At 40.5% G+C, this 25289-nt stretch overlaps 1 protein-coding gene across 3 annotated transcripts in view; it reads left to right on the top strand.

The window, feature by feature from the left end:
- Positions 1–25289, top strand: part of COBLL1 (cordon-bleu WH2 repeat protein like 1) — an 81149-nt gene that overhangs the window by 17862 nt on the left and 37998 nt on the right. The window contains exon 1 of one of the 3 annotated variants that reach the window (XM_033166197.1): positions 22858–23029. The exons of the other annotated variants lie outside the window; for them this stretch is intronic. The gene's annotated coding sequence lies outside the window, so the exon portion shown is untranslated. Of the gene's footprint in view, positions 1–22857; positions 23030–25289 lie in introns of those variants that run through there. 3 annotated transcript variants of the gene reach the window in all.

Raw genomic sequence — 25289 nt, 5'->3', positions numbered from 1 at the left:
GTCAAACTCAAGTTAGTCGCTTTGAGAACACTGTCCAACCATCTCATCCTCTGTCGTCCCCTTCTCCTTGTGCCCTCAGTCTTTCCCAGCATCAGGATCTTTTTCAGGGAGTCCTCTCTTCTCATGAGGTGGCCAAAGTATTGGAGCCTCAGCTTCAGGATCTGTCCTTCTAGTGAGCACTCAGGCCTGATTTCCTTAAGAATGGATAGGTTTGATCTTGCAGTCCATGGGACTCTCAAGAGTCTCCTCCAGCACCATAATTCAAAAGCATCCATCAATTCTTCGGCGATCAGCCTTCTTTATGGTCCAGCTCTCACTTCTATACATCACTACTGGGAAAACCATAGCTTTAACTATACGGACCTTTTGTCGGCAAGGTGATGTCTCTGCTTTTTAAGATGCTGTCTATGTTTGTTGTTGCTTTTCTCCCAAGAAGCAGGCGCTTTTTAATTTCGTGACTGCTGTCACCATCTGCAGTGATCATGGAGCCCAAGAAAGTAAAATATCTCACTGCCTCCATTTCTTCCCCTTCTATTTGCCAGGAGGTGATGGGACCAGTGGCCATGATCTTAGTTTTTTTGATGTTGAAAGATGAGGTTATGAAGCGATAAAATTTGTGCAAGGTCAGCAACACTGTCTTCTTTCCTCCCAAAATAAATTAGGATAATGAATTACTGAGATATATGTAGTGGATGGAAGTGCACTTCAATCTCTCATTCACCACCCAGGCCTAATCAGAGGGTTTTGTTTTGTTTTGTTTTGTTTAATGGCAAAACATAGGAGAAGGGGAGCAGATTAGATGGTGTGGTGTGGACTTCCCTACCTCCACAGATCTTGTGATTTTTAGAAGGTATGGACATACCATCACATTAAAAGGGGGGGGGAATTGTGTGTTTAGGGGCGGCGGGGTGGGGGGAGTACATTCCACATAAGTAAAACTGGAATTAGCAGCTCAGCAACTAACACTCCCCAAAATAAAATACTTGCCATGTTGGAGGGTGAAGACTGGAAAGGATTTGTGGAAACAGTGATACACAAAGCATGCATACTAATTACATAGCTGCATTTACAGGAGGAAAACAGGATGCTGGTTCTTTTTTTTTTTTTTTAAATAAACCCTTACAGTATAAATGAAAGGATGTGTTTCTATTTATAGAAGGAAGTGTTAGACCTTTTAGTCAACTGTATTGCATTGAGTAATAGTAAGTCACCATATTTATTGAGGACATGTTCCTCCTTAGGTTTTTTTTTAAGTGTGGTCTGCTGAGTTTTTCCATAGTATCTTACTTTCCCACCTTTTAAAAGGTGACTTGCTCCTGTAATTCCTTATAACTGAAAAGATTTGTCTAATAATGTATGTATAGGAGTTTGCTATATACATAGTCTTAAGACTTAAAATCTCACCGAGAATGATTTTAAAACTTCGCTGTATTTTCTTTTAAAATGTTTTCAGCAGGCTTTCTATTATAAAAGACACAAAAAAGATTTACAATTATTAGTATCATATTTAAAAGTCACAATGGTAAAAAGCAAAAAACACACTCCAACCCTGTGATATTGAGGATTAGGGATTGGGGAGAAATTAGGTTCAGTTTACATTTAAAAGTACCCCCCCCCCAAATTCTCCCTTCCTAAAATGATATGCAAACACAGCCATCCTTTGACATTCCATTCACACTCCTCCGGATTTTGCAATGAAATTCTCCAACCAAATCATGTGTACACAAATGCTTATACCAGGGGGGAGTGTGCACAAATGTGTATACTTGAAAAATGAGTGTACTGTGGGAAGTAGCATATACTGTAATAATGTATCGGGAGACATATGCACTGAAGGGTTGATGATTTTTGCACACCAGAACTTTTTTTTATTAAAAAAAAAAACCCAACACACCTCAGACTGGTGTGCAAATGTGGGGAACTGAATTTAAGATTGGAATAATGAGAAATCGTGGGAATCTGAAATTACTATATTAAGGACAACCTGTAGAATATTTACCGTATTTTCCAGCGTATAAGACGACCCCCAACTTTTCCAGTTAAAATACAGAGTTTGAGGTATACTCGACCGCAGATTCTCCACCCGGCGTATATGACGACCCCCGACTTTTGAGAAGATTTTCCTGATTAAAAAGTAGTCTTATACGCCAGAATATACATATGTAGAGGGAACAAACTCCCATTACTTTCAGAACAATAAAAAGTGCTGGTTATTTAATCATCTCCCCTACCAGCTACAATTCTTTTCTTTTTTTAAAAAAAAGAGAACTTTGTCATAATGTTTAGTCTGGTCCTTATACTAGATCAATACATGCAGCAAAAGATGGACAAGTACGCACATATTCATTGTTCCTTTTTTTTTTAACTCCTTGCAGGTAGAAAAGAGCACAGTCAAGTGTAGTGATGGTGGAATTTGTACTACTACCTGTTTCTTTTCTGTACTAGTTTTTTGCTTGCAAAGTTTTTTTATTATTATTAAATGGGGGAATATCACATCATGAGGTTCTTCCTCCTCCAGTTTGAAGTGGGGGTGTCCATTTTGTATTAGGGTTGCTAACCAACCAGGGGAGGGGGGAAATCCCCGTCCAGCAGGTTTTGTTAGCCTCTAGGCTAGTTGCCAACATTTTTACTGCATAATAAGGCAGAATTTTGGGCTTCTTTCCATAATTCTTTGAGTGCTCTGTGTGTGTTTTGAGTGGAAGACAGCTGCAGGATTTCCATTTTAATTTGCTCCAATCTCTGCTCATTATTTCTTTTCTTTTTTTTTACATGTTTCTCCATGACAGACTGCAGAACACGTCTGTCTGGGGCATCGGAAGCTGCCTTATACTGCCCCATACCATTGGTCCATCTAGCTCAGCAGAGTCTGTACTGACCACCAGCAGCTCACCAGGGTTCCAGAAAGGGAACATTCCCAGCCCTGCCTGGAGATGCCTAGGATTTTACCTGGTCCCTTCTGCATGCAAGACACGTGGTCTATCATTGAACTGTGGTCTTTCCCGTCAAGGCTGTGGGCTTCCTCCATAACTTTTCCTCCCTTGCCAATCTGTGCTAGGCAAAGTAGTTCATGTAACACTGCGGGGAGCTGAGGTACCTCTGTGGTAGCTCGCATGCTGTCCATGCAGAAGACCCCATGTTTAATCCAGCGAACAAAGGGCTTGGTTTGCAGGCGATGTGGAAGAACCTCTTGCAGTTAGAGTAGACCCAGGTTTCCCAAACTTGGGTCTCCAGCTGTTGTCGGACTACAACTCCATCATCCCTAGCTAGCAGGGCTGGTGGTCAGGGAGGATGGGAATTGTAGTCCAAAAGCAACTCAAGTCTGGGAAACCCTAGAGAAGACAATGCTAAGCTAGATGAACAAACAGTCCGACCTGGTACAAAAGCAGCTTCCTATGTTCCCAACACAGTAATGCAACTAGGAACAGCACAGTTTGCTCTTGTTATTTAACCCTTGGCATCTTCAGTGGCAAGGATCAGGTGGCGAGCGGTGAGAAGGCTCTCTGCCTAAGAACTTGAAGTGCGCCTAACAGTTAGAATGGATAATACAGGACTAGGTGGACCAACACTTTCTGTGTGCACATATGTACATGGAAATAGCCCATTGCATTCTGCCAAAAAGCACCGTCGTTTTGGTTCTCGAGACTCCCTGATTGATAACTGCACTTGTGCAGACTGTCCAGTGGTGGTGACGATGGGGGCATTGCCATATTTTCCGCTGTGGCCTGAGATGGGTCTTCATCCTGTTGGATCAGGAAATCAGGATGCTAAGGATGCTGATCAGGAACTGTAGCTACTCTAGGAGAACACACTTGTGTTCATATTTCCTTCCTGTCAGGGGAGGAAGTCCTAGGATGGTCCTTGGCCACCACTTCCCTTTGCTAAAGTTGCTCATGTCACCTCTGCCCAGAGCCGTACACCAACCACAAGATTGGATTTGGGCCCCAGTCTAGTGCTACAAAAAACACGTTTTCTTGGTCTCAAGCCCTTTGTAGCCTGACCAGTTTGGCTCATGGCTCATCTGAGTCTGCTTCATAAACCTGCCCTCCTCGCCCTCCATTGCTATTGGGAATTTTAAAAAATGGTTATAACTTTCTTTAGAGATGAAAGTAGATGAAATCTTCAAAGTACAATAGTCCTTGTGGATAAAACCTGCCACATTATAGATATCTGGGGCATTTGTGCTGGACACATTATTAATAATATTAATATTAATTATTATTTTAAGGAAACATATAACTTTTAAAAAACATTTTTTGAGGCAGACATGAAAATTGCAGGCAGGATCACATAGTTTACATCACTTACAGATTTCAAAAATGCTAAGTGATTTAGAAATGCTTTTAAGCAAATAAGCAAGCTATTCTAAATGTTTATTTTAAGGGTAGTTCACTCAGGCCATGCAATAACTTTAACCAAACCAAACAAAAACAAAAAACAACCACGTGCAACTGAACCACGTTGTTAACAAGGCCAATCTTGTGATTGCAAAATTATAATGATTTTAACTTAATATCTGCCTGTCACTTTGTGGGCTCAGGTGGGTTACAACAATTCAGAATTCAGCATTGAAAACAGTTTTCAAAACTTAACAATTACAAAAAAATTCAATGATTAAAAATAGGCTTGGTCCTGAAAATATGCATCTCTGTTTTCAAAGATCAGGGTAAAGAGCCTTGCAGTTGGAAACCGTGGTTGGCAATTTAATTAATTTCCCTATTAATTTTCAAAATCTAAAACTGTATGTGCTATGGGCAAATAATCTGTGGGAAACACCCTTTTGGCATGGACATTCAGTGGACAGAGTTTTCCACTTGAAACATCTGTGTGAGTCAGCTTTAAATAGGCATTAGGAAGAATCCTTATTCCTTTTATGATCACGCTATATTTGCATAATTTGAAGCTGCTCCTTGTCAGACATTTGGTTTGCATTTATCTGCTGTTCATCTTCAAAAACAGCATCTGCTTTAGAATACAACAGCATACCGCATATTTAGCTTCTGGATAATGTGGCCTGAATAGCCTTTCACCATGGTGTTTAAAAATAAAAGAAAACCATATGTCCATTTAAAGTGCCATTAAAAATAAGATTTTACATTTTTTTCTTTCTGTGACAGAAAATTAATGCTCATGATTTTCTGCATATAAAATGCCACCTCCTGGCTCAAATCTTGCTCTTGAACAGCTTACCAATCATTAGTTCTGCATAAAATTTATCTTAGTTCTGGTTACAGAATAAGTGTTGTGTGTTCTTCAAAAGAACACAAGAGTTTACAACTGGGTTCAGTCTGTTATTTCTGTTCCTTCTCACCCATTTGTTATTTGCTGCAACATTTGCCAGCCTCTCCATAGGCTATGTCACCAGGGAAATGAGAGGGGCCACTATATTCTTAACTTGGTAAAATGGCTGCGGATGAGCATAGAGCTCGGTAGGGATAGCTCTTTGTGTGTGAGATTGCAGGTGTAATTCCTGATAATTTGCCTGTTAAATAGGGTCAGGTAACATGGCTGAAAGAGACCCTGGAGAGCTTGGGCCAACCTGAATAGAACTGGGACAGGCGTCCTATGGCTGTCCAAAAGTTATTGAACTCCATTTCCCATCAGCCTCAGCCAGTATAGCCAATGGACAAGGATAATGGTGGTTGTAGTGTAACAACATCTGGAGGGTCACAGGTTTCCCATCTTGGAATAGACAATACTAATGGTCTATCTCAAAACAAGTAAGTAGTTATTTCTTGTTTCTTTGATGTTTAAGAAGTTCTGGGAATATCCATAGGTATTTGTATACAGAGGGTGGGGTTTGAATGAGTTTGTTTTCGGATTATAGATGTTCCCCAGGATATCAGCAGAACTCTGGGCAAATATTTAGTGAAACATTATCTGTTGTGTATAATTTCTTTAATTCCTCAGGGTTAAAGTGGAAAGAGGACTTAATCAGTGAGAAACAAAAGGAATTGCACAAGATCCCAAACAATGGCTGTATTTACATATTATGTTAAGCCATAAGTTTCGGTTGTTTGTTTGAAGGATTTACTTGCTGTCCATCAGCACAGATACCAACCTGGGTGGGACCCAGCATAAAACAAAATATAGATACACAACTGTAGAACCAGCTAATCAAAAACAGGCAGCTAAAAACAACGTCAAGCTTACGAACATGTAAAATTCACAGGCAAACAAGTTTGGTTGCATCTGACTAAGCCATTCTCTGAGTTGGGCCCATTGACTTTTTGTTAGTCAAGTCACTGGTTTCAGTACGTCTACCCCGAGTGTAACTTAATTAACACAACCAACAAATTTTGACTTGGTGCTGAAATGATAACAATGTTGGCACTTATTGTGCTTGTAAGGAGAGGGCATTCTGCAAGTGGGGCACCACCATGGAGAAAGCTCCATCCCTTATCGCAGTGTTTTTCAACCTTTTTTGGGCAAAGGCACACTTGTTTCATGAAAAAAATCACGAGGCACACCACCATTAGAAAATGTTAAAAAAATTAACTATGTGCCTATATTGACTATATATAAAGTAATTCTCTTGAATTTTTCCATTTTTCCCACGGCACACCAGGCAACACCTCGCGGCACACTAGTGTGCCGCGGAACAGTGGTTGAAAAACACTGCCTTATCGCTACCTAACAACATTCCCCTAATAGTGCAGTGTAGAAGAGATTTTCATATGTTCACTACGATGTACACAAGCAGGAATGAGCCACTTTGAACCTTCGGCTCACATTCCTTTGTCCATTTCTAGTGCAGTCAAGAGGATGAGTTTTGTTCTGTGAACCGCCCTGAGACCTCCGGGTATAGGACAGTATATAAGTTCATTAAATACAGTAAATAAAACAAATTTGGAAGCTTCTATTTCTGCTTCATCACAGCTTGCTGTGTTGTCTGTACAAGGGGTTGTGTTGAATCTTTAAGACAGCATTAGTACCTAGATTTAGAAGCTGGCTTGTTTGAAACTTGCTGTAGTGAAACTGTGGGGTTGTTTAAAATTGTTTTTGAATGTTATACGTTACTTTGTAGTTTGTATTTGTGGGCTGGGGTGGTATTGTTTAGGGACTTGTCGGAGAATGTATTTTTTATTAGTTTGTGTTCATTTGTGTTGTTAACCGTTTTTATTATTTTTTGTTATGCAATTTGTGCTTTTTATATTGTAGCTTTTTGTTGTAACCTACCCGGTATACAAATTTAATAAATAAATAAAATAAAACAAATATGAGAATTTATCACCTGACAAACTACTGTGAGGGAGCTTTCATCTGTGTTGCTTTTTGCGGTTTTGTTTGCCATGTCACAAAGCCCAGAAGCAGTTTAGTGGTGATAATTTTGGGAGCAATCATTAGTTAGTCTTTAAGATGTCCTGGGTTCCCCTTCTCATGGGAATCCCCTTCCAAACCAGGCAGGAAAAAATTCTATGTGATGCACCCACACAGAGTATTAATGCCTACTGGAAATTCCACATTATTGCCAAGGGAATATGACACACACTTAACTGTTAAAACTTTCTATTGCATGTTTTTAGTTTCTGAGCTTTCTTTCATAGGAAAGTAGTCAAACTTACAGTTTGAAAGGAGGGTAACACAGATCCCGGAGAAAATAAGTATTCCTTTAAGGAAACATTTAACGACAGCTATAGAACAAAATCATGAATTGGTGGGCTTGGTATACTTATAGTTGTCATGCAGGAATCTGATGCAATTGTCATGCAGGAAGCTCTATTTTTAGTAAGAGTCAATGTGCTTCTGCCAAAAATAGAAATAATGCCTCAAGATTGTCCAGCATCTGGGATGGTCTTAATTGAAACAAATGGTACTCTAAAAGTGGCAAATGGCAACGAGTCACTGACAACTTCGCCTGGTGTGTCTCAAGTCAAAATATCAAGTGAACCTACAGCCTTTTTCTGCATTGCTTGCTTGCTTGTTTTTACAATGGGAAGAATGGGAGCATGATAAAGGAGATTTGCCAGTAATGGTGTGATACAGGTAGGTAGCCGTGTTGGCCTGCCATAGTCAAAACAAATTTTTAAAAAATCCTTCCAGTAGCACCTTAGAGACCAACTAAGTTTGTTATTTGTGTGAGCTTTCGTGTGCATGCACACTTCTTCAGAAAGCTCATACCAATAACAAACTTAGTTGGTCTCTAAGGTGCTACTGGAAGGAATTTTTTTATGGTGTGATACGGTTAGTCTTGTAACACTACTTCTGAAGATTTTCACTGTACTGATTTATCAAATGCTATTAACAATGCAAATGAGCACAGGTTGGTTGCTAGGGGTGGAATTGCTGTTGCTTGTTGGCATCTTGGGAGACAATGTGCACCTTTGGGGGAGAGGGCAAGCTGTTGGAAGGTTGCACCGCTTGCTGTGGCTGTAGAGACAGATGCAGGAGAGACATATTTTGTTGCAGCTGGGGCAGATGAAGTTATCCAGTTGCACTGATGCAGATGTGCAATAGTGTTTCTTATCCCAGCGGCCATCCCTCCTCTGGTCACTGCTATGGATACACAACTTGACTGCTTGTCTCCAGGTACTGGAGTCATCTGCAAGGGATGCCTACATGGCAGAGTTGATGTTGCCAGGCTTCATGTCATGCTTGCAGCCATCTTGGTAACACAGAGTTGGTCTGCCACCAACGGGCCTGGTGCCTGAAACTAGCTCCCCATACAGCTATTGATTACAAATTCAAGTACAGTACTGAATTGTTTATAAATCCCATATAGTAGTTGAAGCTGGGGAGAATGCTGTGTTGCTCTTTTGGTTTGAAAACAATTCCTAGAGTAGCACATAAAAGATTATTCCTTCACCCCTGTGTTTGCCTCTTTTCTGGGTGGTTTGTTTTGAGAATATTCCTCACAGTCTGGGAATATATAATACATTCTATTGTTTTCAGGTTCTGTGTATACTGGAGACTAATTTTCCTCTTTAGGAGATATGCAGATGCGTGTGGGCAACTGTATTTCAGAGGTACCAAGTACTCATTCATTAATAGCATTCCAAATATTTCTTTTCGTCCTTTTTGTATTTATCTGATCTTGTGCAAATAAAAAGCATTTTATTTTAAAAGGAAGATGTTTCTGTTCTAGAAACAATAAACAGAGAGCAGATGTACAGCTAAGCTCCCAAGTTCCCATGATTGTTTGTGTGCCTGCATGTGATGGAGATCAAAATTTGTGTACTGTCCAGTATTTCAGTTGGGCATGACGCAAGTAAAAATATGCGGTGGGTATTTAGTTTTATGGTCTCCAGGGGATGTGAGAACAAGTCTTTCAGGTTCTGTCTTCTGTTATAATAGGAAAGCTTTTTTAATCTTTGGGGACGGATGGACACATAACCACATTGTTCATTAAAACAGCTTCGTAATATCCTAGATGTTATATTTGATAATTGTAGGCATGAACAAGATGCTAAGTTAAACACAAAACAAAATGTGGCTTTGCAGAGAATAGTATACTGTGTGAAGAGATTCTGTGATGTGTGTATTCTGATTTCCTAATATCCTAGCAAAATATAGAAGCTGTTATGTAGAAGACTTTGTATGCTCTAAGAAGCAGCAACAAAGAGAAGCCTTGGGCAGCCCTTGGACTTAACTGGTCAGCAGTTCCACTTCTGAACTATTCACTGAAGGTGAAAGCTGACTTTGTACCTCACCCCCGTTTCATGTGTGTGAAGAATTCTTGGTTAATAGTCTTTAGAGAACAAGGATATGGGAAAGTTGGGGAACCAGCATTGCCCCAGGTGTTGTGGCCACGTTTGAAAAATAAAAAACAATAAGTCATGTAAAGGTGCCATATGTAAGTTAGTTTCTGTGCTGCAAGTCCCTTCGACGGGTCTTTTTACAAAAGAAGCACCACCCATGTTAGGCAGTTTGGCAAAATAGGACTGATCATCTTTAGGGAAGTTGTCAAATACAGCAATCTGTTAGCTTCTTCAGCAGGCGAAGGGATATTCATATTCTCTCTCTCTCTCTCTCTCTCTCTCTCTCTCTCACACACACACACACACACACACACACACATTTTCCCATATTCCAATTCTATGAAATAAATATTAGGGCCGGTGCAAAATCTTTGCCCAGTTTGGAATTGTCTATGAGTAGCTATCTGCCACTCCTTGGGATAGAAATTCCCACCCTGATAGAAATTCCATACATAAATAAAATGACATTGTTTGCCTCGTGGCCCTACCTTTTGAATTTCCCTCTACTGTATGTTCTCTACCTGAGTTTGGTAGGACACCCCTAAAACCCACTGGTTAATTTCAGCTCATTCAGCCTAGGTTTAGAAGCATATCCATATTAATTTTATCCTAGGGTGGTGATAGGAACACAGAACACCATAATACAGTAGTTGAAGGAATTTTCAGGAAAACTTGAGGGCACAGCAAGAGGACATGGGCACATGAATGCACCTGGAATTTCAGTTTAGTGCAATTTTTAAGGTCAGTCCTTGTAAGTTTTTCTTTCGTTTTCCTGTGCTATGTTTACAGTATTTAAAAATACATTTCGTAAGATTGTCCAGCCCCATTTCATTGAGTTACCCTGGAAAATAATATTTTCTTTAGCATATGTATAAATGGAATTAGATCTGATATAGCATCCCTGAAGTTAGCTGGTTTTCCCCTTGACTTCACTTAGATTTGAATCAGGCCTTTAAAATCCTGGCACCAGTGATTAGGAGCTCCTGTTATTAATTTACCAGCTGATCATTGCTTTCTTAAGATGTTCTTTCCAAAAGACCTCAATTAGTAGCTGGCTGTGCAGTTTAGTCATAATGTAATCTTATAGGGTGTGTGTGTGTGTGTGTGTGTGTTTGGGTTTGGGGTTGTTTTTGTTTTGTTGTTTTTTTTGCCCAAGCTTTTTATTTCAACAACCTTTTTACTGGAGAGACTGAAGTTTAGTTGTGAGTTGGCAAGGCAGTACAGTTAACACTGAGCTTTGGAATTTTTTGTTTGACAAAGTAGATTCTGCTTCTCAGAACGACTGCCCCCCTGGGGTAGGAAAAACTAGAAATAGTTTGCAGCTTGGTTGATGCCCTGACACATTTTAGCTCAATTACCTCATTTTTATGAAGCTTTAACAGTTTAAGTAATATGCTAAAGCAAGTGTGCTCTGGTTTGTATGTGTGTGTTGGGAGCAGTTGCATTCCTCTATAATTTGGAAATATTTTGGCAAGGCAAAGTGCAAAGAGTACTAAAAAACAAAACAAAAAAACCTCCAAACCTAAGTTAAAAGTATGCTGTTACATTTTCAGGTGACTCTTTAAAAGAGTTATGAGTATATAATAACGTGGGGGTTTGGAATAACTCCATGAGGTTTATTTTACTTCTTTTTTTGCCTTTAAAAAATACTCCTTTTCAAGTGAGTGTGGTGATTGCATCTTTTTGTGAAGCCAGTGCAAAGGAACTATTGCTGTAATATTTATGGTGTTACCCATATTGTGGCCCATTTGAAAGCAAGTTTGGTGTAGTGGTGTCTGGCTAGGACTGAGAAGACCCAGGTTCAAATGTGTGCTTAGCCACAAAGCTGCTTGGGTGATCTTGAACAAGTCAATTACTTTTAACTTAACGTAACTGACAGAGCTGTTCTGGGAATAAAATAGGCACAGGGGAGCATGTGCACTACCTTGGAGCTCTCCAATGAAAACAGGGACATCCTTATTATTATTATTATTATTATTGATATTGATATTGATACCCCAACCATCTGACTGGGTTGGCCCAGTCACTGGGCAGCTACACACACAAAAACACAAAAAATCCCTATTCAGGGCTGCCTTCAGATATCTTCTAAAGGTTGTATAATTACTTGGCTCGGGCTTCGGTTAACTCCTTACCCTCCAACATGAAAATAGGGATGTCCAAAGGAAAAGCAGGATATTCCGGGATCAAATAATAAACCAGGGCAGCTTCTATAAATCTGGGACTGGCTCTGAAAAATAGGGGCAGTTGGAGGGCCTTATATAAGTGTGAAAAACCTGCAGCTTAGAAAGAGGAAAGAAAGTTAAGGCCTGAGGTAGGCCAGGGACAGCCCTCTTAGGATTAGCTCCTGCGAAAGTGCTTGGAGTTGCATAGGTAAAGACAATTTCTCCAGCTGTGGCTTTTCTGACCACAATGTGTCAGAAGGCAGAAACAACTCCTGGTGGGAGTTATCCTTCTTGAAACAACAGAAGTCAGAAGTGACAACTCTGGTCACAGTTATACATGCCTAGGCATTATTATTTGCTTATGAATCACTTTCCACGTGAGTGAAACAGGGTATTATTATCCATAACCCACTAGGTGGCAGCATAGCTAGATGCTGGTTTGAATATACCGGTATTTGTTTCTTTTTTTAAACAAATCTGTATTAAGTTTCTGTATACTGTAGTTTTATTTGGCCAGCAAGATGTATTGTATGCAGGTTTAATTTTGTGGTTCTAGGTGTTCCGAGCCACCTTTGGGGTTATTTTAGCCAATTGAAATATTAACTAACATGGAGGGTGTGTATGGAATCCCTAAAATTGGCCTAAATTAAATTTAAACCTTGTTGATACATTTCTTTGAAAGCTTGATAAACTCAGGAGTTTCGGTCAGTTATTTGTGATCTCACATAAGCCCACTATATAAAGAATCTAGCTCGTCCTCTTTTTCAGGGGTCCTTATGGAGGGATTCTTTGGTTTAATTGTGAGCTCTCACGTTAAACAAGAGATTTTGTACCAGAATCTCAAGAAATAAATATGCCCAATTAGGTAAAGGCACTGAGTTAGTTTACTGATATGTAACATGTAGTCTGTGACTTTGGATGTGGTTTGCTTTGTTGTTGTTCTGTTAAAATTTTAATAATAGTTGCTATAATAAGAATAATATCTGATGATGATGTCTAGCTTGTGGTCACCATATACACCAAAACTGAAGGTCCAACACCTCATTTAGTCATGAAGCTAAGTCACTCCTCTATATAAGCTACCTCACAGGGTCGTTGTGAGGAACAAATGAGGTTGAAAGTGGGAACCATGCATACAGCTTGCAGGGTGAGGGAAAAGTAGGATAAAAATGTATACTAGAAATACTAATTGATAGACTTTCTACCCATCAGAAATATATGGATTAGGAGCAACTGAGCAACCTCTAAATGCCTGTCCTCAGGGGGACAACAGCAGGAGAGTGCTGTTATGCTCATGCCCACAGGATGAGCTGTGAAAACAGGATGCTTTGACGAGACAGACCTTTGGTCTGATTCAGCAGAGCTCCTCTTATGGGGTGCAGAGACAGAATTGACAAAAACCTTGTTTGCTGATGTGTGTGAATATGCTCACAACTGAATACAAAGTCATAACTGTGTATCTTTCGGGCTTGTGGTGAAAATTCTTCAGGCATCTAAAGATGATTTTTGGTCTACAAGAATCTGGGCCACGAGACACCCGGGAGCAAGGAAGCGGCATTCACCAGAGCTTGCTTGCCCTTCAGTGTTTAATTTGTCTCTTTGCCATGCCACTAGGAGGCCAAACGAGATGAAAGAAGCAAGACGGTGCCTTACCCATACCTGAGGCAGTTTAATGAGGCAAAGAAAAGGTGTTTGTCCAAAATACCTTTTGGTTGCTGAGTATCATAATCTCAGTGGATTGCTCCGAACTTCCAAAAACCAGGCATTTGTGTAATGAAAAACATTAGGCGGCGTCTAAGATTACCAAGCTGTCAACTATACTAACTCTTCCTGTAATGGGCAGCAATTGTTAAAACAATTTTGCTGAGGTTTTGCTGAGTTCTGGGATTTTTAAGTTGGTATGGCCTCACTTGTAATGTTAGTACAGTGGTACCTTGGGTTACGGACGCTTCAGGTTACAGACACTTCAGGTTACAGACTCTGCTAACCCAGAAATATTACCTCGGGTTAAGAACTTTGCTTCAGGATGAGAACAGAAATCGTGTGGCGGCATTGGGGTGCCCCATTAGCTAAAGTGGTACCTCAGGTTAAGAACAGTTTCAGGTTAAGAACAGATCTCCAGAACAAATTAAGTTCTTAACCCGTGGTACCACTGTATTTTGAAAAAGACTGTATGAGCATGCCAGTGAATTCAGGCTGTCAGTTAATGTGGGTCTCTAGCAATATCAACCAATCAAACACCAACCTGTCAATTATTGTCCCTCCTTTCTTACACAGCTACTGCTGCTGCTCTCCTCCAACTGGGAAACAAAACACCACAATTGGATGCCTGAGGTTGCTTGCCTTCTGTCCCAGGCACCTATCTGTGGGGTGCTTTGTTTCTCAGCCGAAGGAGATGGATGCTGGGCAGGCAAGCTGCCAAGTCAAGAGAAGAATTAGGAAGATTTTTGGGAGTCCAACTTGCCACATGTCCTTTCTGTGTTTAAACTCTTTCATTTCCTTCTGGTCATCTGTGCTGTGACGCTGGGGGGTCCAGAAACAAATCTTTTGCAGTGCTTTCCCATCCCCCCCTTCGAAAGGTTTAAATTTTACACTTGCCCTTCTGCATTTCACAATATCCTGCTTGGAGCCAACTCTTTCTGCTAAGGCTCTGGTACCTTTTCAAAGGACTATGTCAGGTCGCGCAGAGAACCCCTCTTCCACATAGGAAATGCACAGTGTACTATGTGATAGTTAAGGATGTTATTTTTTCCCCTCCATAAAAATTCTAGCACCTTGAGCTGAGTGCCTTTTGAGCATGTGCTGTTGGCTCTGTTTTGTGGCACTAATGTAGTGTGTACAGTACTGTACTGTACACTAGCGGGAGCTGAGTAACCCTCCTGGAGTATTCCTGGTAAGCTGTCTTTTGGTTACCAAGAGTTAGTGATGATATCTTCTGTATCTTTCCTTACAATGCATACTGAGCTGAGACCTGGAAACTTGCATGAGTGAAATTTCCTTACACAATCAGAGCTAAAATAAAGATTTCATTCAATTCCAAATTGTCCAAGTGACATCCAATTCAATAAACTCCAAGCTTTCTGCTAAATTTTAGAGAAGTAACAAACGTGGATTAGTATACACACAGGTCCCGCTTTTACCAGGAAATTGTTCGTTAGACGAGCATTCATATAACAAGCTGCAGATTTCCATTATTTCCTACAGGAATATTTCTGATCTGCAGTCGCAGTATAGTTTCTTCCTAAAATGGCATTGGCCCAACCAGCAAAAGAGAAATGGGGGGGGGGGGGAGGAACTGATTTGTCTAATCTCTCTCCACAGTTCCTTCCTGAAAGTGACTGCTGTTGACCAGCAAACCACAAAAAAGTAAGGAAGTGGGCAATCTCTGGCTGTTAGGATATCAGAATCAGCTGTGTAGTGAGGTTTGGTCATAATTCTTTGTTTGGATAACTGAATTTGTGGATAACAAGTGTCTTATTATGAAAACTTTTTATATCAGTTGTTCACTAACTGCAGCCACTGGCATTGGCTCAGCCCCTTCCTGTGTGAATGCATTCTACACCTTGATCTTGGTGTTTCAAAATGAATGTTGCCCATTATTCTGGTTTTGATCTTCTGTTGACTTTGAGAGTAAGGCAGCAGGCAATGGAGGTTGGTTGATTAGGACAAATGGGGCACTGCCACCTCAACCTTGGTCTGCCGTCAGCCAGCCCTTACATGTCTGCCTTCTTGTTTACACCCAGTCCCAGGGCTGGTACTGGCTGTGAGCTTCCTCCTCCTTAGTCTCACTGTTGCCCTTAGTAGAGAGAGAAGGAGGGGGACAGAACAAGAACTGGTCAGCTCTGCTTTGTCAGTGACTCTGGTGCCACCTGCTGTTAGCTTTCCTGCCTTCTGCCCCACCAGTTCCAATGGGCACCAGATGGCAGGTGATCTTTCTCCTGATTTGTTGCCCGTTGATGGCCTTTTGGTTGACCTTGCTGAGCTTGCTCTACTCTCTCCTTTCTATGCTAAGTCTGTTGTGCTCCGCCATCTTAATTACTCTGGTTGGACTGGCTTTCCACCTTCTTTCCCTATTCAAATAAAAATTCCTGTGCCGAGAATATATTTCTTTTTGCTGTAAAGGTGTCTTCCTCCTCCTAAGCATGTCTCTTGCTATCCTTGTCTGTTTGCTGCTTTACGTCTACTTTTAAAGCCAACACTTAAGGGCTTTCATCCTTCCACCCTTGACTTTTTCTTGCCCTCATTTCCTGCCTTGTGCTCTCTGCGCAGGCTCATATGCTTGCAGTCGCCTTGGTCCTCTACTCTCACTCTTGATTTCCAGTATTTTGTTCTGTAAGCTTGGAACAGCATCCATCTCCATGTCCATCAAGCCAAGCGTTAACCCTGGTTGAGATGCTGAACTCTTTTAGGGGCAGTATTCCTGTTTGCAAATCATATCCCTCTTTCGAGGTGGCAAATTTCACCCAGCTCCTAATGAGTGGGATTTTCTCATGGGAGAACTTTTTAATAAACAGCTCCCCAAAATGGAAACATCTGAGATGGTTCCGAGTTAAGTTTGAAACAAAAGGTGGTGACTTTTAACAATGCTGCAAATATTTGAAATTGCTTTATGATTCCAGGCCTTTATTTCATTTCACCTTTTTTAATGCCTACCCCCTCCTGTTCGTTCTTTTAATAGAGGTACCCAGAATTGAAATTGGGAACATCTGCATCCACATGCATAAGTTCTGTCCCCTCCACAGTTTACTCGCCCGAGTAAAGGGATGGTTGAATGCATTTGTTTCCCAAAGCCTTTCCTGGGCTGCTATCTCTTTGGTATTTTGTGCCTCCAGCCTGCTCAATACACCTTTGTTCACGATGCTTCTTTTTGCATCCAGCGCCTGTTGGTTCCAAGAAAAATCTCCAACAGTAGAAGCAGTTGATTGAACACTCAGATTCCTTCAGCACAGGGATACATGGGCTACTTCAATGCTATTGTCAAAGTATTTAGATGCATACTTAATCTCATGCAAGTAGAGGTTTCCGTAGCAGAAAGTAGATCTTTCCATTACTAGCAGTTCCCAATGTTTTAAACTTTCAATTGCAACCCATCAGGTTGCTCTGATTTGTTTTATTCTGTATGAGCTACCATGAAATATGTAGGCTGCTTAATGCAGTTTCTGGAATTAGCTGAAGCAGACATGTCAGGATTACTGACCGTCCAAATCTGTAAATGTGCTATCTAGGTTGTTTTGGTCCAGCAGTGGGATTATAAATAGGAAGGCTTAATGATGTAATTAGCTGAAGAGCAATGGATGAGGCGAGATGGTCAGTTCGTCTATATGTATGTTTTAGGGATTTATATTGTGGTGGTGTTGAAGAATCAACATGTGTCGAGTTTGGGGTAAGCTGAACATTCAATGCATTGTGATAAATATATTTAACTGCATTAAGAAGATTGGGTACACTAAAATTCCAGTGTTTTAAAGCTGGTGTTGATAATGCAGACTGATTTATGTGAATATACTGTATATCCTAGTAGCTGGACAGGTCTGTTATCACAGGTTATGAAGTTTATATAGTCAGTATCAATAGTTGTCAGTATCTCTGTTTAATCTATTCTTTGTTATGGCTTAATGCTATCTTGTAACCATACTTAAGGTGAGTTTATGTTTACATGACAAAAGAAACTTGATATTCAAAGTGTTGGCTGCTTTTTGTATTATTTATTTTGCAACTTTTGAAGCTCTGCTTTAAAAACACAAAACCTTAGTCATTCTTTATTGGTTGTGGATATTTTAAATGTATCATGTTGCAAGACATCTCAGCTGTGGGCTGCAGTCCATGATTCATCTGTTGGATTTAGAGGTTCATAACTGCCTGTCTGGATTATAGCCGTGAACTACAAATAATTTTCTTCTAATATTCCCCAATGCTGAAGTCTGATTTGCTCGTTTTATATTTGGATTAATTTAACTTGCTGAGACTGCTTTTAAAAATGCTACTGGCTGCTTCTATGTGATGTTTCTTAGTTTTTCAATAATACAAATTGAGCTTTATGTATCTTTTACACTTTTAAAGGAACATTAAGAACAGCTGGAAAACTGCATGTGTGCTTACTTAAAAATAAGTTCCTCTTAAATCAGTGGTATTTACTCTTAGGCATCTATGTGTAGGATTGCAGACTTATTTAAAGTGCTTCCACACTAGGTGTTTAGAATTGCAATTCTTTGTTTACTCTTTTTTATGGAGTACCCAGACAACCGCAGCCTCATTGTATTAAAAATGTATCAAAATGACCTTAACAGATTAGAGAACTGGGCCAAAGCAAACAAGATGAATTTTAACAGGGAGAAATGTAAAGTACTACACTTGGGCAAAAAAATTGAAAGGCACAAGTACAGGATGGGTGACACCTGGCTTGAGAGCAGTACATGTGAAAAGGATCTAGGAGTCTTGGTAGACCACAAACTTGACATGAGTCAACAGTGTGATGCAGCAGCTAAAAAAACCAATGCAATTCTGGGCTGCATCAATAGGAGTATAGCGTCTAGATCAAGGGAAGTAATAGCACCACTGTATTCCACTCTGGTCAGACCTCACCTGGAATACTGTGTCCAGTTCTGGGCACCACAGTTCAAGAAGGATACTGACAAGCTGGAATGTGTCCAGAAGAGGGCAACCAAAATGGTCAAAGGCCTGGAAACGATGCCTTATGAGGAACGACTTAGGGAGCTGGGTATGTTTAGCTTGGAGAAGAGAAGGTTAAGGGGTGACATGATAGCCATGTTCAAATATATAAAAGGATATAAAAGGATGTCATATAGAGGAGGGAGAAAGGTTGTTTTCTGCTGCTTCAGAGAAGCGGACACGGAGCAATGGATTCAATCTACAAGAAAGAAGATTCCACCTAAACATTAGGAAGAACTTCCTGACAGTAAGAGCTGTTCGACAGTGGAATTTGCTGCCAAGGAGTGTGGTGGAGTCTCCTTCTTTGGAGATCTTTAAGCAGAGGCTTGACAGCCATCTGTCAGGAATGCTTTGATGGTGTTTCCTGCTTGGCAGGGGGTTGGACTAGGTGGCCCTTGTGGTCTCTTCCAACTCTATGATTCTATGATTCTATTTTCCCTGCGGTTATTTTGTCTTTCCTTAGACTACAGAAACGTGGACCACTTTCCAGAACAGAAGAATAGTGCATATCTACACGTTTAGGTACCTTTAGTGCTAATCATTTGGCATTTTAAAAGGATGGGGTTTTGACATGGTCAGTGACACATTAGAAAAGTGAACATACAATGACTTAGCACACATTCATTATAACCTCTTGCAGGTGATGTCGTTTCACGACCCTGTTTTTGGTTACTAGAACACTTTGCTGGCTGTTTTAATGAAAGACCTGCAGTGCTATGCCACCATAATGCTATGATATTTTTTTAAATGCTTTTAAAAAATCATTTCTGGTTGCTCTCGTTTGAGCAGTGACCAGAAAGTTTCTAAATTCATTTTCAAAAATTAACAGTATTGTATGATCATGCAGTTAGCATTATGGTGTGGTATGCCTTGTTTTCATTTTAAAGAAGCATGCAGTTAACACAATAGCAGTATAATGCATTTTTTTCTTATTATGCTATCATATTCCTGTAATAAAAAACACAGTAATCCTGATTGCGTGAAAAGTCAGTTGTAATTCTGCTTGCAGTGGATGAACAAGTTTTGGGTAGCACTAGGAGCCCCCCATTTGGAAGCAACTTTAGTCCAGGGATTTTAGTTCTATATTCAGTCAAGCCGTAATGAATAAATACTGAACGTGGCTGGTAGTTAAATTAGTTTAATTTTAACGAATTCATTATACAGTGGTACCTCACTTTTCGAAAGTAATCCATTCTGGAAGACTGTTTCAGTTCCAAAACGCTCAAAAATGGAAAACTCAGTACGGAAGCCTCAAAACGTAAAACTCAATATGGAATCCGCGTTTCATGTTTGACTTCCGAGGCACATTCAAAAACCAAAGCATTTACTTCCAGGTTACAGCGTTTGAAAACCGAAATGTTCGTCAACGGAGACGTTCGAAAACCGAGGTACCACTGTATTCTAAAAACATTTAAGCAAATAATACAAATGAATGCTGGGCTAAACTTTACTGAGTGTTCCCCCCCCCCCGTCTAAATATAGATGTTCAGTCTTCAAATGCTATGATTTTTAAACACACTGATGTCATAATTTATCAAGAATCTCAACATATCTGAAAATGACTTTGCCAGAGAAACACCCAAGTTGCAACCATTTTTTAACAAAGACCGATTCTTAAAATAACTTGGGTGTAGAGTTCTGTACAATTAGACTACTTTTGTATCAGGCGTGTGTCTTTGTTTCAGAGTCAATACATTCCCCATGGGTAGGTCTTACTAAGTCTGTACTGTATATTTTCAAGCCTCTCCCTTCTTTTGATGAAAAGGGGTGGGAGCGGGGAGACAAAATATGATAAATTGAAGCTGCTAATTTTGTACTACATCCCCAAACTTCAACATTACTTTTTTCCTCAATTAATTTACATATTACATTGCTGAAACTTTGAATATACCGGTAACTTTCTGTTGAATTATTTGTGTTTGTTTCAAGAAGACATGTTTAAAAGATGACAAGTTGAAGAGTTGTTTCTTCCTTTACTGCTTATATTGGCTGTTGCTCATACCACGATGATGACAGAGTTTGTTACTTAAGAACAAGGATGATTGAGTAAAGGTGCCGTCTCAGCAGCTGGCAGTGAGTCACAGCAGATTTGGGCTGGTTGACAGGAAAGGAAAGACTAGCCAGGCTAAGCTAGCCAGACTAGAAGCAGTGGCCCAAGTTCTAGTCTGGGGAAGGCTGTAATAGAACTGGAGTTGTCCCAATGGGTTGGCATTCCCACCCACCAAGCTTTGATAGGCAAGACAAGCTTACTCATGAGACTCCTATGCTTTGCACCAAGTTAGAGAGATGAAAGTCCAATAGTGTTTTTGGAGCTCTCCTTATCCTTGATGTGCAGATGATCAGTGACAGTAGACGGGGGACTCTGTGACTCTGTCTCTGGGTTAACGATCTATGCCTGAAACACAGGGTGCGCTGTGATCTGCGCATCCTGCTCCACATCATCAAAGATGTTTTGTGTATGTGATATGATGGGAGGTGCAATATGGAATTTCCTTTCAACTCATGCATTGCTCATGGCTGGATCTGGTACTCGAGTACCCCAGCATGCTGCTCTTCTGAAGTTGCTGGACTCTCAACAAGCATCAGCCCCAGCCAGCATGGCCAGTGGTCAGAGATGATGAGAGTTGCAGCCCAACATTTAGGGAGGAACAAGTTGTTTAGTCATGATCTAGTATATTCTTTCCTAATCTTTGGCAATGAAAATTTCAAAGAACTTTCCTCAATCAAATAAATTGTTCCACACCACAAAGCGACAAAAAATTCCAAAGGGAAACTTTTTTTTTTTACTGATGGCAGCAGAGAAATTGTGTGCAGGCTCAGTATTTCCTTCCTCTTCCTATCTTATAGCACTGTATAGTTGCAGGAACATTTTAGGGGTCCAGAAAAGGAAATGGTGTCCCCTTTCTCTGCTGAAACTTTGCCTACTCCACAAGCCCTAAATAGTATTATAAAACTTTCATTTCCTGGTAGACGGAGTCCTGAGCAGAAATATTTCGGTTTGGGGTTGGGATGCAGTAATATTTTATTGGGGATCCCCACTTCCTATCATTGTAATTTTGAACTTAAAATCTGTCTTAGACTTGCATTTTGTATATACAGGTATTTTATTGTGGGTTTTAACTGATAATTTTATATTTTTGAAACAAAATAAAAAATTCTTTCCAGTAGCACCTTAGAGACCAACTAGGTTTGTTCTTGGTATGAGCTTTCGTGTGCATGCACACTTCTTCAGATACCTTCAGATTCAGCGTATTTATATTTTTGGTGTATCTTCTGCATATCACCTTGAATGCTAGTTGACTTAGCAATTAGTAATTGACAGGAATAAAATTGATAGGAGAAGGGGACGACAGAGGATGAGATGGTTGGACAGTGTTCTCAAAGCGACTAGCATGAGTTTGGCCAAACTGCGGGAGGCAGTGGAAGATAGGGGTGCCTGGCGTGCTCTGGTCCATGGGGTCATGAAGAGTCGGACATGACTGAACGACTGAACAACAACAACAAAGGAATAAACAATCATTCCACTTCATATTCCTCTTCTGTAAAATGTTCTGCATCATTTGAGGATATGTTCCCCCCCCCCACTTTTGTGTTTTAGATGGTTTATTAAAACGTTGTTTGTTTTATTTATGCTTAACTTTACTTCAAAAGTTCTCATATTGGTGTACTAAAGTGTGAATAAACTATTCACATAGCAATAAACACAACTTTAAACCGACAAATAAACACACTGAAATGCAACACAATCTCCAGAACTAAAAAGAAAACCCCAAACAGAATAGGGCACAATTCCAAAATCACCTAAGATATTTCCATTTTGATTGAGAAATGAATGAGACACAGGATAATAAACCAACCCTTTTGATAGCAGCTTGCCATTAAATGTCTTCAGATGCAGCACACACTATTTAATCTATCACCTTCCTTGCCTGGAGACTAAGTTTAGAAACAGGTGAGTCTCTACTCTGAGGGGGATAGGCTTTCCAACACCTTGCATAGCTTTCAGCTGCTTCAAAGGTGCCGGCTTGTTGAATTGAAGGAACTTTCCCCCTCTTTTTGCCTTCCTCTTTTTCTACAGGAATTTTAGAGGCAAGTGGGCGTGGTTTATTCGTGCCTCCTTAGAAGGCAGGGAATAAATGCTGGCAACTTCCATGCACAATTTCTGTTATTGGGGAAGCATTCTTTCTCTTCTCCAGAAAGGAAGAGAAAACAGAATTTGGGAGGAGATTGTGTCCCTTTCTGAGGCATTTACATGGGTTGTTCCACAGGTGTAGCTGAAAACATGGGGAGGAGAACTGGGATAAGAGCTACCAGCAACTTAGGAAGCTGCTTGTAATGTTCTGTTTAAATAGGACTTTGCACCGTGTTTTCCCTCCCACCCCTTCCATGTACTAAGAGGAGAGTAAAAGTGCTCTTTGTATTCCATGCTTGGAGCTGACTTTAGAGCCATACACCAGAACGGCTGCTGGTGAGGCATCTACTGTTGGAAAAATACCTGAGGTAAGTCTAGTTATGTGGCTTACCTGTGGCATGCAGCTAGAGACATTAAGAGTATAGAGGGGTCTGAGGGCGGGAGTGTGTGTGTGGGGGGGGGGGGGGCTTTTTACCATTGGCTGGTTAATTCAGTTTCTGTATTTCCAAACTTTAAAATCCTTAAAAGTAGAAGAGTAAATATGTAAGGGTTTGGAAGATAGACCAGCACTTTCTGCCTTTGAGACCTGTAACAGAGCAGAAAAACACTGCACAGATTTTGCATAGTTTTGCGGCATTAAGAGTTCAGCCCTGCACATACGCCCCTAGAAATAACTCCCACGGAGTATAGTGAGACTTAGATTTTGAATGAAAAATGCATAGGAAATAGGCTGTAAGTGCATTCTTTTGAGCTTCTTCAACCTGAATACTGATTTTGCTTGTCACCTTTGCTAGATTAACACGTGTTTGTTGGTTTTTTAACGTATGAATAAAAATCCATTAGCAAAAGCTTTCAGGGAGCATACTGCAATTTCTTAAGTCAGTCTCAGGATTTTAATATTTGCTTATTTTCAGAGATATTACAGTGGTCCTTCCTTTATTATTGAGCCTGTTGAAATCAGTACAGAACAATCAATAGCTAATATTGGCTAAAAAGACCTCTTATTTGACCCAATTTGTAGTAGCAATAAGGTATGGCCAAGAAAAGGGTGCATAAGCCAACTTTTTCAGCACATTTTTAATGCTGAAAAAGCCCCCCTCGGCTTATACTTTCTGCTACATTTCAGAAATTATTATTAGGCAACATGCATTATTATATGAGGGCAAGCTGAAGGTTGATTGGAATCTTCCAGTGGAATTTAGTAGCTTGGGTAGGGATTTTTGACTCTCAGCTGTTTTAGCAACATCAAAATGTGACCCTTCCCTTATTATTTCATACAAAATAATCGAGGTTGCTGATAAGACTAAACGTTTTTTTCTGGGATGGGTGAGAACGAAGAGAAAGGACCTTAGTATGTATGAGTGCTGAAAATTCCTACTGAGCTTGTTCTCAGAGGCACCCTGTAAATAGCTGGCTTCCCGAGGCACAATTTGACCCCCGACTCTGATAGTTAGACCTCTTGGCACCCAATAAGATTTCATTTATAAGCCAGCAATTCACAAAGTATTTCTGGAAAAGATGTAGCAGAACTGTTGGTGGGGCTGTACTGGACGAGGATACTTGCACTTTACAACGTATTTACTTATCTTTGCAATAATAGCCTTGTTGAGGGTTTTTCTTTTCACATGAAGGAGCATTTACTTATGCGAGACCATGGCTAAAATGGTGCTGTCCAGACACAGCTTTACCACTTCAGTGAGAACAAGATAGCTTGGTTGGTAGAGCATGAGACTCCTTAATTTCTGGGTTGTGGGTTCCAGCCCCACATTGGGCAAAAGATTCCTGCATTACCGGGGATTGGACTAGACAACCCTCTTGACCCCTTCCAATTCTACTTTTCTACTTTCGAAAAGTAGAAAGTAGAGAGCGTATCAGATTTTCTCCAAAAGGGGTGTCCTTTTCCACATTCTTAATGGAGGCATTACACCCCCCAAAAACACACACACACACATATTTGCATGGGATGCTGGCCTCCTTTAGTCACCAAGAGTCGCATGAGACAGCCTTTACTCTGGAACATGTTGCCTGTCAGGTTCCTTGCAGAATGGTGATTCTCTGTCTTCTGTGTGTCAGGCCGGCAAGGATGCCAGGTAGATGTCTTGTTTGGGAGAGTTGATCACTTCAGGTGGAGAAGCTTAGCATTCTCCTTTCTCCATTGTCTGGTTTGTAGCCATGTAGTAAGTACAGTTGTGCACATCTTGGGCAAACCAGCTCTTTCTTGCAAGTTGCTGGCCTGCTTGTGACAGGGCTGTTGAAGCAAAGGTAGTGTTCTTTCTAACATGTTGAGCAATAATTTCAACACAGAGATGGGCACTGTATTGTGTTGCATTCCTAGTGGTGTCTGCAAACCAAAGATAATCCCGAATAACTCTTAAAGCAATATAATAATTATGATGAATTGCGGCAGCAGGTGGTTGCTAGACATGTGAAATTAAACACACAAACACACAAAGCCAGGAAAGCAAACACCCCTCCCAACAGTCCATGCCTTGATTCCTACATTTAACTGCTTTGTTTGTTTATCGCAAGCACTAGTTCACCATCATATAGAGTTCTCTCTCTGTCTCTTTCTCTCCCCACTCCCTCCCAGTTACTGGAACAAAAGTCCAAAACGCTGTCCCTCTTAGC

Source organism: Lacerta agilis, chromosome 1 (assembly GCF_009819535.1).
Source record: "Lacerta agilis isolate rLacAgi1 chromosome 1, rLacAgi1.pri, whole genome shotgun sequence".
NCBI lineage: Eukaryota > Metazoa > Chordata > Lepidosauria > Squamata > Lacertidae > Lacerta > Lacerta agilis.
Note: the sequence above shows the minus strand (reverse complement) of the source record. Positions and strands in the feature narration are given on the sequence as shown.